This window comes from Musca autumnalis, unplaced genomic scaffold (assembly GCF_047663935.1).
Source record: "Musca autumnalis isolate F117 unplaced genomic scaffold, ASM4766393v1 scaffold_2, whole genome shotgun sequence".
Classification (NCBI taxonomy): Eukaryota; Metazoa; Arthropoda; class Insecta; order Diptera; family Muscidae; genus Musca; species Musca autumnalis.
In genome coordinates, this window is record NW_027411755.1 from 50,018,800 (window position 1) to 50,030,834 (window position 12,035).

Sequence of the window (12,035 nt, forward strand, 5' to 3'; positions counted from 1 at the left end):
GATATGAAAGAACCAGATGAACGAATGATGCAAAAGAAAGATATGACCGAGATGTGCTGTTACTGAGCGAGAGTAGCTCTCTGAATCATTGTTTGTTTTGTGTGGAAATTTGTGCTGCTTGACTGCAAAACCAATGCATTTGTTTTTTTTTTGCTTGCTTGTGTGCTTGTGTGTATGCAAAGCTAATGGTGGTGGTTTTGTTTTGTAAGCAGCAATGACTCGGTCATCGGGGATCTAAATGAACGATATAAAAGAATGAGCTGGATACGGATCCGTTCGTTCTTTTCACGGAATCGTTCCTTTGAACCGGTTCGTTCATGAACGACACAACTCTATTGAACAGAACAAGTTGTTACACTTGAGTCTGGCGCCTTAGACCGCTCGGCCATCCTGACTTGCGGTTGTAGCGTTGCTTAGTGATGATGAACACAACGACAATTGACGATCAAAGCACAAAAAAGAAAGTTTATTCGTTTGTGTCTATAAATAGAACACAGAAGTGCTCAACCAGCGATACGCCACAATGTCTGCCAAATTTATGTTTGTAGTTTGCTTTATGTGCTTGCTAATGGATTTGTTGTTGCTCTTTTAATTTATTTATTTTTTATATAATAACGCGAATGAAAGAAGATATGGTATTATATACAGTGCTGGACATATCAATGGAAACTTTTTTCAGAAAACTAAATATAATAATTTTTGACTAAATCAATTTATTCCTTAGCTAGATATACCTCAATATGTTTGCATAAAATAAAATATGCAGGTATATTTGACTAAGGAGTAAATGTGCTTAGTCAAAAATTATTATATTTAGTTTTCTGAAAAAAGTTTCCATTGATATGTCCAGCACTGTATGTATATATGTCTGTACATCGATATGTATAGATGTGGATTTTGGTTAGCTTTTATGAAGTATTTACATATATATTAATATAGACACATATCAGCAGATTTAAATTAGTTCGATATTTTTAATTAATTATTAATAATTTTGTTTTTTCAAAATAGTCTGGCTTAATCCCATTGTTGTTGTTTTAATATTTTAAAACAACTATTTTATTAGTGGAAAAGATTTGGCATTGTTCGCCAAGGGGTAAGGCAGGGAATACTATAGTTTCGATCCACGCCATTGGATCTCATCAGTTCCCTTGTTTCTTGTTTGTGGATATTCTCCACCGAAGTTATTTTTCAACAACTTCTTCAACAAGAAACTTTTTATACCCAAACATCAATCGTCAGCTCGAAGTATAAAAGTAAGCGAAAAAAAAGTTCAATGAGAAGTTTTTTATACTTCGAGCTGACGATTGATGTTTGGGTATTAAAAGTTTCTTGTTGAAGAAGTTGTTGAAAAATAACTTCGGTGGAGAATATCCACAAACAAGAAACAAGGGAACTGATGAGATCCAGTGGCGTGGATCGAAACTATAGTATTCCCTGCCTTACCCCTTGGCGAACAATGCCAAATCTTTCCCACTAATAAAATAGTTGTTTTAAAATATTAAAACAACAACAATGGGATTAAGCCAGACTATTTTGAAAAAACCAAATTGCAAACGCTATCCCAATAAAAAAACGCCACAATGCTTTTAATTATTAATATTAAAAACTTTGCAAATATTTTAATATAATTTTTAATATATCCCAGCTGACAGCACTTCCAATGTAGAGTTGGGCAATTGAACGACCTAGTTCACTGTCCTTGTCAAAAACGTACGAGTAACGTTATATAAACTAACGTGTGATATTACGTATACGCATTTTGTTCATACAAACGACTGGTGTACATCGAACCAGATAGGGAACTAGGTCGTTCAATATATAGCCCAGTCAAAATAGACATTGAAATAGCAAAAATTCCCACAAAGCTGCATTTTGGTGTAGAGCTAGGGTTTGCCATTAGAAGCAACGTCCTAAAAGTCCCCATCGTTCCCATGTGTGCAAAAAAAGTTATTCGAGGTGAAAGGTTAAATAAAGGGTTTTTTAGGTTTTCGGATTTATTTTTTGAAAACGGTTGATCTAATCAAAAAGTAACTAAAGTAAATATTGTAGACAGAAAAATTATCTACAAGTTTGGTCTTTATAATTTTTTTTTCTAGAAGGAACCAATCTTGAGATGCAGCTGTTCTCAAAAACACATGCATCACCTCTACACATATTAGGACTTCAGAATTTTGATATTGTAAATGCAAATGTTATAGTTAAATTTATTTTCTTTGCCGCAGTTTTCATTTTTTATCTTCTTTCTACATTTCAAAGGCTTTCTTATAAAGTATATTAACTTTTGTAACTTGTCTGTCTATCGATAATTTTTCCATAAAAATTTTTCTCTCACAAATTGTTTCGTGGTAATTTGATGGACTACTTGTAGAGCTAAAGGAAAAAAGCTCTACGATTTTTTAGCGACTTTAAACAAAGCAATTTTATAAATTTGCTGTCTAAATAATATCACGATTTGTTTGATATTTTAACAACGTCTTAACAAGTAAACTTAAATCAAACAAGCAGCAAAAAAAAAAAAAACGTATCTAAAATACATTCATTCTTCATTTGCGTTTGAAGTTTAAATTATAGAAATTAACTTGGCTGCTTGTTGGTTGGTTACTTGACTAGGCTTGTGTGTGATTTTTTTTGATTTATTTTATCGATGGATAGTCAATAGAGGTTGACGACGGTCATTGGTCGCTAGATTGTTGGTCCACTAACATAGTCAGTTGGCTAACAACCGCAATGCAATCTCCAAATATTTTCATCTCTCTCACTGCGGTTAGATAGTGTCGGCCAAATGTTTTTAACAAAACAAGCCTTAGACTAATGACAATGTAAGAATGCAAAGAATTTGTTGTGCTGTGATTATGGGAATGTTGCTAAAAATGAGACCAATAAAGTGCAAATTACCACAATTTGTAATAATTTGAAAAAAAAAAAACATTATAAGTTTTTTTTCGTGTTACTCAAGTTTATAAACATTTACTGCCCGCTGTTTTTCATCTTTTCTCTATGTGTATAAATTTATTTTTGGATTATGTTTTTCAACAGAAATTTGAGTGCGGCTTGTAAGAAGTCAGGATGGCCGAGCGGTCTAAGGCGCCAGACTCAAGTGTTAAAACTTGTTCTGTTCAACAGAATTCGTACGAAGAGATTTCTGGTCCTCTCTGAGGGCGTGGGTTCAAATCCCACTCCTGACAAATGTACTTTTTTTGTTTTTCAAAGAAATTTAATTTAAAAATTAAAAAAAAATAATTACAAAATTTAAAACGATGATATCAAAATATTTTAATTTTTATTATAATATGTATAATAAATTAAATATTTAATTTAAAAGAATTCATTTTTTTTAAGTGCCAACTTTCGTCGATTTGACTTCGCAAGTCAGGATGGCCGAGCGGTCTAAGGCGCCAGACTCAAGTGTAAAAACTTGTTCTGTTCAACAGAATTTGTAATTGCGAGACTTCTGGTCCTCTCTGAGGGCGTGGGTTCAAATCCCACTCCTGACAAAGAGTTTTTTAAAATAATTTAAATTAATTAAATTAGGGAATTTTAAAATTAATTAAACTGAAAAGAGTTAACTTACAATGAATTACAAAAAATAGTACTGATAAAAAATATTTTAAATAAGAATTTAATCCTATAAATAAAGTCAAAATAATAAAAACAAAAAAAAAAAAAAAAAACAAATAAAATAAAACAAACAAATAAAAAAATTGATTAAATTAAAAAATAAAAAAATTATAAAATAGAAAAATTATAATTTTCAAATAATAAAAACAAAAAATAAAAAAAATTAATAAAAAATAAAAATTTATAAAAAAACAAAATAAAAAATTTATAAAATAAAAAAAAGTAAAAATAACTAAAAAAATTATATGAAATAAAAAAATTATAAAACAAAAAAAAAAAAAAATTAGAAAAATTGAAAAAAATAAAATAAAGAAAATAAAACAGAAATTGAAAAAATTAAAAAAAAATAAACAAAAAATTTGTGAAGTAAAAAAAATATAAAAAATTCGAAAAAAACAACATCAATTATTACTTAATTTTTAAATTATTTATTCTAAATTAATAAAAAAAAGCAAGCAAACAAAAAACTAGTTAAATTAAAAGATTAAAAATTTATGAAATTAAAGATTAAAAATATATAAAAGAAAAAAATATAAAAACAACAAATTAACCAAAAAATAAAAAATAGAAGTTTATAAAAAACAATAATAATAAAACGTATAAAATAAAAAATTTAAAAAAAAAATAAATATTTTATAAAATAAAAAATAATAAAATAAAACAGCAATTGAACAAATAAAAAAGGGATCAAAAATAAACAGAAAATTGATGAGATAAAACAAATAAAAAATAAAAAAATAAAATGACAATTATTAGTTAGTTTTTAAATTAGTTATTCTAAATTAATACTATAAATATTTTATTTATTATTATTACAAACAAATGCAAAAATGACTAAATCAAAAGGTACAAAATTTATAAAGTAAAAAAATTATAAAACATACATAATTATTTTCAAATAACAAAAAAAAAAAAATAAAATAAAAAACTATAACAAAAAATGTATTAAAAAAATTAAATGAAAAATGTACAATAAAAACAAATAAATATTTTATAATTTAAAAAAAATATATATATAAAATACAAAAAATTGATGAAATAAAACAAAAAATTGATGAAATAAAACAAATTTAAAAAATAAACAAAAAAAAAACAATTATAGAATGACAATTATTAGTATGTTTTTAAATTAGTTATTCTAAATTAATAACATAATTATTTTCAAATAATAAAAGACAAACAAAAATTAAACAAAGAAATAAAAAATTTATTAAATTCAAAGTTACAAAATGTATAAAATAAAAAAAAAAATTAGAATTATATATATATGTAGGCATAATTATTTTCAAAGAATAAAAAATTATAAAACAAAAAAAATAAACTAAAACAAGTTTCTAAAAAAATTTAAAATTTATAAAAAAATGTAAAAAAATTTTATAAAATAAAAAAAAATAAAAATTATAAAAAAATAAAATCATAAAATAAATAAATAAATAAATGAATGAATGAATGAATGAATGAATGAATGAATGAATGAATGAATGAATGAATGAATGAATGAATGAATGAATGAATGAATGAATGAATGAATGAATGAATGAATGAATGAACGAATGAATGAATGAACGAATGAATGAATGAATGAATGAATGAATGAATGAATGAATGAATGAATGAATGAATGAATGAATGAATGAATGAATGAATGAACGAATGAATGAATGAAGGAATGAATGAATGAATGAATGAATGAATGAATGAATGAATGAATGAAAGAATGAATGAATGAATGCATGAATCAATGAATGAATGAAGAAATAAATAAAAAAATAAATAAATAAAAACAAAATAAAAATAATAAAAAAGTCAAAATAATTAAAAACAAGAAAAAATAAACAAAAACATAAAATAAAAATTTTATAAAATTAAATGTAAAAAAAAAAAATAAATAAAAAATAAAAAATTAATCCTGTAAAGTCAAAATTATAATATACAAAAACATAAAATAAAACAAACAAATAAAAAATTGGTTAAATTTAAAAAAATTATAATTTTCAAATAATAAAAAATAAAACAAAAAATTAAAAAACCTTTATAAAAAATAAAAATTTATAAAAAACAAAATAATGTAAAAATAAGTAAATAAATATTTTATAAAATAAAAAATGTAAAACAAAAAATTTATAGAAAAATAAAATTAAAATTGAGAAAAATGGAAAATAATAAAATAAAAATAAAAATTGAAAAATGATAAAAAATAAACAAAAAAATTATGAAATAAAACAAATATAAAAAATGAAAAAAAACTAAGAAAAACAACAATTATAAAATGACAGGTATTAGTTAATTTTTAAATAATTATTCTAAATTAATAAAAAACAAAAAATGTAAAATAAAACAAGCCAACAAACAAAAAATTAGTTAAATTAAAAGATTAAAAATTTATAAAAAAAATATAAAATGTACATAATCATTTTGAAAAAAAAAAAATAAATAAAAAACAAAAAATTAACCAAAACAATAAAAAAAACTTTATAAAAAAGAATTAAATTATATAAAAAAGTAAAAAATGTATAAAATAAAAAAATATGAAAATAAAAATAATAAGGAAAATAAAACAGAAATTTAAAAAATTAAAAAGGGATAAAAAAAATAAAAAAATGATGAAATAAAACAAATATAAAACAATTTAAAAAATAAAAAACAAACAATTATAAAATGAAAATTATTAGTTAGTTTTTAAATTAGTTATTCTTAATTAATACTATAAATATTTTATTTATTATTATTACAAACAAATAAAAAATGACTAAATTAAAAGGTACAAAATTTATAAAGTAATAACAAAAGTAATACAAAAAAAAAAAAAAAAACAAAAAATAAAATAAAATAAAATAAAAAACTATAACAAAAAATTAAAAGTTTATAAAAAATAAAATGAAAATAATGGTTTATAAATAAATATAAAAAAATTGAAAAAAAAAGTAAAATAAAAACAAATAAATATTTTATAAAGCAAAAAATATATAAAATACACAAATTATAAAAAAATTAAATAAAAATTGCGAAAATTAAAAACAAAAAATAAAGAAAATAAAGCAATTTGATACAAAATAAACAAAAAAGTGATGAAATAAAACAAATTAAAAAAATAAAAAACAAAAATTTTATAAAATAAAAAAAATAAAAATAATAAAAAAGTCAAAATAATAAAAAACAAAAAAAATAAACAAAAACATAAAATAAATAATTATAAAATAAAAATTATAAAAAAAAATAAAATAAATAAAAAATTAATCCTGTAAAGTCAAAATTATAAAAAAAAAAAAAAATATATATATATAAACAAAAACATTAAATAAAACAAAAAATAAAGAATTGGTTAAATTAAAAAATTTATATAATAAAAAAATTATAATTTTCAAATAATAAAAAATAAAACAAAAAAATAAAAAAACCTTTATAAAAAATAAAAATTTATAAAAAACAAAATAAAGTAAAAATAAGTAAATAGAAATTTTATAAAATAAAAAAATGTAAAACAAAAAATTTATAGAAAAATAAAATTAAAATTGAGAAAAATTGAAAAATGGAAAAATAAAGAAAATAAAACAGAAATTAAAAAAAAAATGAAAAATGATAAAAAAATAAACAAAAAATTTATAAAATAAAACAAATATAAAAAAATGAAAAAAATAAGAAAAACAACAATTATAAAATGACAAGTATTAGTTAATTTGTAAATTAATTATTCTAAATTAAAAAAAAGTAAAATAAAACAAGCAAACAAACAAAAAATTAGTTAAATTAAAAGATTAAAAATTTATAAAAAAAAAATATAAAATGTACATAATTATTTTGAAAAAAAAAAAAATAAAAAACAAAAAATTAACTAAAACAATAAAAAAACTATATAAAAAAAGAACTAAAAGTTTATAAAAAAATAAAAAATGTATAAAATAAAAAAATTTTATAAAATAATAAAAATTTGTAAAACAAATATAAAATAAAAATTTATTTATTTATTATTATTACAAACAAATAAAAAAATGATTAAATTAAAAGATACAATTTTATAAAGTAAAAAAAAAAAAAAAAAATAAAATAAACATAATTATTTTCAAATAACAAAGAACAAAAAATAAAAAAACCAAAAAAAATTAAAAATTTATAAAAAAATATAAAATAAAACAAATAAAAATGTTATAAAAAAATTATAAAAAAAAATTGAGAAAAATTGCGAAAATTAAAAACAAAAAATAAAGAAAATAAAACAGAATTTGAAAAAATTAAAAAGGTATAAAAATAAATAAATAAAAAAATGATGAAATAAAACAAATATAAAAGAATTAAAAAAAAAAATAAAAAACAATTATAAAATGAAAATTATTAGATAGTTTTTAAATTAGTTTTTCTTATAATATTCAATAAATAAAAAAAAAACAAAAAAATGAAACAAAGAAAAAAAATTGATTAAATTAAAAGATAAAAAATTTATAAATAATATATTATTATTTTCAAACAAATAATAAAAAAACTTTATAAAAAATTAAAATTTTACAAAAAAAATAAATGTATAAAATAAAAAAAAAATTATAAAAAAATAAAATAAAAATTGTGAAAATGAAAAATAATAAAATAAAGCAGAAATTGAAAAAAATAAAAAAGGCATAAAAAATAAACAAAAATTGATGCAAATATAAAAAATTAAAAAAAAAAGAAAATTATAAAATTACAACTATTAGTTAGTTTTTAAATTAGTTATTCTAAATTATATGTACATACCTACAATTCAATAATATTCAATATTGTTTGGACAAAATTTGAAGTTGGAAGTCTTTTTTGGGGTGTTTCGCGGGTCAGGATGGCCGAGCGGTCTAAGGCGCCAGACTCAAGTGTAACAACTTGTTCTGTTCAACAGAATTTGTAATAAGTGAGACTTCTGGTCCTCTCTGAGGGCGTGGGTTCAAATCCCACTCCTGACAAAAACTTTTTTTAAACGGTTCAGTTCAGTTGTGCTAAAATTAAAAGCAAAGCTTTCAAAACTATCGAACATTGTTACGAAAAATTTAGGTATAAGAATATGGTGGTACAAATTTTAGGAATTATATTGTTTAATGAAAATCTTAAATAAGAAGTAAAATAATAATACAAAATAATAATAAATAAAAAATAATAAAATTATATCATATTTATATGTATGTATATCATATAATTAGTTTTTTTTATGTTTTATAAAAGCATTTTAAATATTGTTTCTGCCAATTCTCACATTGCATGCCGCAAGTCAGGATGGCCGAGCGGTCTAAGGCGCCAGACTCAAGTGTAACAACTTGTTCTGTTCAACAGAATTTGTGATATAGAGATTTCTGGTCCTCTCTGAGGGCGTGGGTTCAAATCCCACTCCTGACAATACACTTTTTTCATATAAATGTTTTGTTATTTTTTTATTACAATAAAAAATGCTGTGAAATCTCAAAAACTTTCAAATAATTCCAATTAATTTAAAATCCATTGAATTTAGTGGAAAACGATACAAATATAAAATTTTTTACTTAGTATCGCACAGGTCAGGATGGCCGAGCGGTCTAAGGCGCCAGACTCAAGTGTAATAACTTGTTCTGTTTCAACAGAATTGGTAGTAGCGAGACTTCTGGTCCTCTCTGAGGGCGTGGGTTCAAATCCCACTCCTGACAAACAAGTTTTTGATTCGATACTACTCTAAAAAATCTTCAATTAAAATTTAAAATTAGCAACAAAGATATATTAAGAAGAATATCGCAAGGATGTGTCTGTCTCCAGTAAAGGAGTATAAGTTCTTATAAGATTACTCCTACAACCAAGTATATCATTGAAATCTCATGAGGCAAATAGTTATTTACAATTATTGGGAGAAATATTTCTTAAAGATTTTGAAATTATCGATTCCAATAGCGCGGGTAAGTGTTGATAAAAAATCTATGTATATTGTGGCAAACAAGCAGACCATCACACCGTGTCTGCGTTGAAATTAACCAGGGAAAGAAGCATAAAAATAGCAAACAACACCACACCAATAGGGAACAGATATTGAACTTTTTATAATACAATTAGACGTCAAACAAGGAAGAAATTATCAAAATCGATAAATCCAAAAGTAACCTAACCTGAGGTTTACAGAAACATATTGAACAGGTTAGGTTAAAAAGAGGTGTGATAATCGCCACATGTCCTGGTGGACATACACTTAAGCTAGATTATGCCCGTTGTGTGCTCTGTACTAAAATTGTTGAAGAAAGGTACTCTGTATAGTTTTTATTTTAGGAATTATGTACCCTTAAGTCTTTCAGGTAATTTCGCATGTTTTGATTAAGATAGAGTTTGATAATTTCAGTAGGCTTCTCGTATATCAATTAAGCTGTATCTCATTTTTCAATTACGTCTCAGATGAGGAAATGAAGGAATGAATTATCAAATTTTCTCGTTTTATTTCTTCCTTAGTTGGTTCGTTCTCTTTGCCTGACTAACAATTGTTTACCAAACAATTTTTCAATTAATATGATTTATGATTTGCTTCCACAAAACAAATGCGCTACAACCTCTCTTCTACATCTACCTATCAAAGTCACGCTATTCTCCACATTTTATACAATTAAATATTAATGTTTGTTATTTATTTGCAACATTTTTTCTACAAATAAAAAAATCCAACTCTTCCACATTGCGTTTTCTTCTGTGGTGTTGTAAGATCATCATGAAAAATACAAAAGGAAAATGTTGTAATTCATTGTTAAATTATATTCGCTTAGGTAATGATTTTGTTTTGTACATTACAACAATGTACAACAACAATGGGCAAGAGAGAAGACGCTAATTTATGTATAATTACTGAAACTAATACCACAAGACTGACGACGGACGAGAACGGCGACTACTATGGTAGCAATGTCGGGGTATTAAATTAAATAAATACCAAAAAATAAATGGAAATAATCATAATTATGAAAATGAAAACAAATTGAAGTGGCAATGACGACATAGTCTTTGGGTAAATCCAACTAGAAGCAATTGTTGTGATAAATTAAAACTTATCAGGGTAGATAGTGTGAACACTGATTCCATATTTGTCGAGATAATCGTATTTGTCGTAATGTGTTGTGGTATGTTTTTTCCGGTGAATGCCTATAGGTCAGGATGGCCGAGCGGTCTAAGGCGCCAGACTCAAGTGTAACAGCTTGTTCTGTTCAACAGAATTTGTAATAGCGAGACTTCTGGTCCTCTCTGAGGGCGTGGGTTCAAATCCCACTCCTGACAAATTATTTTTTGTTTTTTATTTGATTTTTTTATTTTTAATATATATTTTTCATTTATTTTTATTATTGAATATCTCTGTGGCATCATATCTACTCGTACTGAAGGTTTATTTGAACGACCTTCTTGTGCAACTCTTCTAACACTAAAGGACATCCTTGCCAGCTCCTGTAATTTAAAATGCCATTTTAGGAACTGTTATACCTCCTTGAAAAAAATTAAAAAACCAAGAAATTCTTATAATCGGGCTTTACCCTTCCTTATATGCGGTATATACCAAAGCTCGAACCGATTTGACCCATTTTAAATACAAATGAATCAGAAAGTAATGCATGTGTTTCTATTACCTTTAAAAGCTCTAATTTGTGAAATAGGCTCCAGGTATTGACAACTTTTCAGCTTTGTCCAAGGCTTTACCGAGGCACACACAGCCGAGTAGATTTGAACTTGTGGTCAAAATCTTCGTAATAGATTCTGAGACTGCACCAAAACCGCTATTTTCATAATTTTATACAACGAAAGTTTCTACTTATGGGAAGATGCTTCCATACGTTTTGCTTTGTCTATTAGGACGCCCCTAACAGAATTAGCGGAGAGTGTCACAGACATAACCATCGTGTCACCTCGTCTGACAAATGACGTCACCTGGCAACCCATTGTTTCTCTTGGGTTAGACCATCTCACCAAGTCCAAACCCCCTAGAGTGGATCGTGGATTAAAAAAATATTTTTTCAAAAATCGTGGATTTTTTTAAAAAATATTTTTTATATTTAAAAAAATAATTTTTCATAAATCGTGGATTTTTTAAAAAAATATTTTTTTATAAATCGTGGATTTTGTTAAAAAATATATTTTTCATAAATCGTGAATATTTAAAAACAAATACTTTTTCATAAATCGTGGATTAAAAAAAATATCTTTTTCATAAATCGTGGATTAAAAAAAATATTTTTTTCATAAATCGTGGATTTAAAAAAAAAATATAAATTGTAATTTTTTTTAAAACCAAAATATTTTTTTATTGTAGTGGATTTTTTTAAGACCCAAAATATTTTTTTATTTGTAGTGGATTTTTTTTAAGAACCAAAATATTTTTTTATTTATAGTGGATTTTTTTAGAAACCAAAATATTTTTTGTAAATCGTTGATTTTTTAAAAACAAAGTAGTTAAATCCCATCGAAGC

The 12,035-nt window shown here is 23.6% G+C and overlaps 1 protein-coding gene and 6 non-coding genes across 8 annotated transcripts in view; all 7 read left to right on the forward strand.

Annotated features, from left to right (window-relative positions):
• The window catches only part of LOC141393987 (uncharacterized), a 402,117-nt gene that overhangs the window by 285,304 nt on the left and 104,778 nt on the right, over positions 1-12,035 (forward strand). The gene's annotated exons all lie outside the window — the stretch shown is intronic.
• TRNAL-CAA (transfer RNA leucine (anticodon CAA)) lies at positions 3,064-3,188 on the forward strand. The gene is made up of 2 exons: positions 3,064-3,101; positions 3,144-3,188. It is a non-coding gene; the product is annotated as a tRNA-Leu (tRNA).
• On the forward strand, positions 3,372-3,497 carry TRNAL-CAA (transfer RNA leucine (anticodon CAA)). Its single transcript has 2 exons — positions 3,372-3,409; positions 3,453-3,497. It is a non-coding gene; the product is annotated as a tRNA-Leu (tRNA).
• On the forward strand, positions 8,420-8,546 carry TRNAL-CAA (transfer RNA leucine (anticodon CAA)). Its single transcript has 2 exons — positions 8,420-8,457; positions 8,502-8,546. It is a non-coding gene; the product is annotated as a tRNA-Leu (tRNA).
• TRNAL-CAA (transfer RNA leucine (anticodon CAA)) lies at positions 8,848-8,973 on the forward strand. Its single transcript has 2 exons — positions 8,848-8,885; positions 8,929-8,973. It is a non-coding gene; the product is annotated as a tRNA-Leu (tRNA).
• TRNAL-CAA (transfer RNA leucine (anticodon CAA)) lies at positions 9,131-9,257 on the forward strand. The gene is made up of 2 exons: positions 9,131-9,168; positions 9,213-9,257. It is a non-coding gene; the product is annotated as a tRNA-Leu (tRNA).
• Positions 10,729-10,854, forward strand: TRNAL-CAA (transfer RNA leucine (anticodon CAA)). Its single transcript has 2 exons — positions 10,729-10,766; positions 10,810-10,854. It is a non-coding gene; the product is annotated as a tRNA-Leu (tRNA).